This window comes from Myotis brandtii, unplaced genomic scaffold, assembly GCF_000412655.1.
Source record: "Myotis brandtii unplaced genomic scaffold, ASM41265v1 scaffold382, whole genome shotgun sequence".
In the NCBI taxonomy this organism is placed as follows: domain Eukaryota; kingdom Metazoa; phylum Chordata; class Mammalia; order Chiroptera; family Vespertilionidae; genus Myotis; species Myotis brandtii.
In genome coordinates this window covers 1,842,252-1,845,198 of record NW_005364671.1, presented here as the reverse complement: position 1 = coordinate 1,845,198, position 2,947 = coordinate 1,842,252, and the positions used below count along the sequence as shown (strand labels likewise).

The 2,947-nt window shown below is 33.7% G+C and overlaps 1 protein-coding gene across 1 annotated transcript in view; it reads left to right on the top strand.

Moving 5' to 3' along the window:
* The window catches only part of ELAVL4 (ELAV like neuron-specific RNA binding protein 4), an 88,905-nt gene extending 86,301 nt beyond the window's left edge, over nt 1-2,604 (top strand). The window contains exon 10 of the mRNA XM_005872506.2: nt 1-2,604. The gene's annotated coding sequence lies outside the window, so the exon portion shown is untranslated.
* Nucleotides 2,605-2,947: the final 343 nt, after the last annotated feature.

The window sequence follows — 2,947 nt, the reverse complement described above, 5'->3', positions numbered from 1 at the left end:
GTATATACGAACAAAACACATGTGTGCACACACACAGATACACACACACACACACACACACACACACACACACACACACACACAAGAGAGAGAGAGAAACAAACCTTTCAAGGCTTATATTCAACCATGGACTTTATAAGCCAGTGTTGCCTAAGTATTAAAACATTGGATTATCCTGAGATGTACCAGGAAAGGATTTTATAATGCTTAGAAAAAAAACAAAAAACAAAAAAAATACCTTTGATGCATTGAATGTTCTTTCATAGCTGTCGTTGTTGAATATAATATACATAGATAGCGATGTGCAGGGATTTTTACCCAGCCAGCTAACTTTACTACCTTCCTTGAAGGTGGGTCTTTTTAAGATGACCATTCGCTCATTTGAAGAAGAAAAATAAAAAACAAAAAAAATAATAAAAATAAAACAATTTTTACAAAGTAATGGGATTCAAAGAAGGGAAAAAAAAGATTTTTCTTTTTTGTCAAAATGTTGATCCACTCAGATTGGTAAAAAAAAAAAAAAAAATACCCACACAAATTAAAGAGGAATAATAAAAATTGCAAAAATGAAAAAAAACTTTTGCAAATTTTTTTATTTTTCCTTTTTTCTTTTATATCATGTGAACTAAAACAGTCTTCTGTTAGGGGATGGGGGCCAGGGGGATACCTGATGACATTAACAATTTAATAACATTAACATTGTTGCCAAAGAGGTGGTCTCTTTGCTGAAAATGGGTTTCAAGAAAAATCTATTTTTATAAAATATAAAGAATTTTTACAAGAGAATCTGGATTTGAGAAAAAATATTTTGACTGGCTAATTTAGGGGAAATTGACAACTTTGTCGCGTTCATACTGCACTGGTAACTTTTTAGAGATCAAGATGTGTGTTTTAAACTGGATTCGTAGACTGTTTTTTGAAGGATGGGCTATAAACAGATGATCTTCATATCTTTTCATAGCATGTAATAATAATTAAAAAATTATTAATTACTAGGGGAAAGGAGTGTTCGTTCTACCCAGGGTACCACAGTTCCCCACAGTCAAAACCCAAAAGCAAGGAGATGAGTTGAAAGACAGTTTTTCTTTAAGTCATCAGTATGGGATGTCAGCAGAACAAAAATTTAAAAGATTACTTTTCCTTTTGATCTAAAACTTTCTTAGTCTGAGCAGTAGGTGCTACGAAATTATTTACATATCTTAGTATCATAGTTAAATGTAATGTGTTTAGGAAAGGAAAACAAAAGATACGTTTGCTTTCAATTCATTAAGGAGTTTTCAAATTCACTTTGTAGCCCATGCTGATAGAATTGGGCTGTGTTGGTACATTTGAGACACTGTTTTTGTTGCTTGAAACACTTATTTATTTAATCGCTGATGTGATGATGCCTATGGCCGAGATCAAATATAGCTAGATTGGCTAGACTACTTATTTGTTTACTTAAACTATGGGAAGAAGCATATTATTGTGTCATTCTGTTGTGTGTGTATGTGTATATACAATATAAATATATATATATATAAAGTTATTTTTCTTTGGGTTAATTTATTATAAGTTGTAACACTTGGCTAGTTTTGTTTGTAATGTCTTAAAATGTTTTCTTATGCTATTTAAGTGACAGTTAAAGAGGTATCAAGGTAACTTGTGTAGAACTATTGTTTGGTATATTGTCATGTTTATTGTGAATATTTTTTCTTACTGCACAGTAGAAAAATAAAAACAACTGGGTCTTTATTTTCATGTAATTCAGATTGGGGGAAACAAAACAGAGCTAAGGGAACAAAATGGCTGAGGGAGCATTCTCCCATGTCCAGTGCACTGATCATTTTAGTACGTTTGTGCTTTGTACGGTTCTATATTTAAAACAAAAACAAAACAAAAAAATACAAGGGTTCATGCTCTTCCCTGGGTAATAGAAACAGTTACTCGCTATGCATAATCTAGTTGATAGTTAAATTTGCTATTGCTTTTCTTGTCTTGTTATATAAAACCTTTTCAATACAAGTTTAGTCTTAATGGTAATAAAATGTTATGGTTATTTATAACTTGTGCTTATTTTGTGCGTTTTTTCCCCATGCTGAACCCACTAAGTGCATGCAGACAGACTGCTGTTTTCACACTGAAGAGGCGAACTTTGTAGTAGTCGTGGTAGTGTAGAGAGTACCGAAAAACAAGGCTGCATCGTAGACTCCTCCTTTACATTTTTTAAAATTTTTCCTCTTTTTTATTTTGAAAAAAAACAAAACACAAAACAGATTTCAGTTCAGAGAACACTCGTTCAACATTCAGGGAAACCTTTTTACGTCATCTGCTATGAATGAATGCAGTTTGCTGGCAAAGTTTTGATGCATTTGCTAAGTAAGCATAGTGGGAAAGGCATGCCAAAACCTCTCCTCTATAAAGTGTTCACGCTGGGGGGGGAAGAAATCTTAGGACCAGGCAGTTGTATACTTTAGTTATAATGAATGACTTCATGTTAATCTTGCTAGTTTAGATGATTTCTGAGGGAAAGTATTGTAACTGGTTCTTTTTCCATAACCTTGTTGTGTTTGAATTATTTGTACTTTATCTGTCCAGACAATAAATGAAAGTGTGTAGAATGGATCTGAGCTTCCCAGATTTTTAAATGTGTTCATTCAAACTTTTTTTTCCTGTAGCATCTTCAGCTTTCCCCAGTATTTTTATCATTGAACAAACAAAAAGATAGAGTAAAACTCTGTTTCACTAAGTTGCAAAAGTCAACTCAGTATTCAAAAGTCATTGCCCTAGTTCCGAGTTCCGTGGCACTGAAAGTATGATCTCCAACCGGCAGTATCCGCAGCGTCTGGGAGTTGTTAAATGCAGACTCTCGGGCCAAATGCGAATCTATATTTAACCAGAATCCCAGGTGAATCGCCGGTACTTTACAGTGTGAGGAACACTGCCTTGGTTGATAAGCTGGCACATT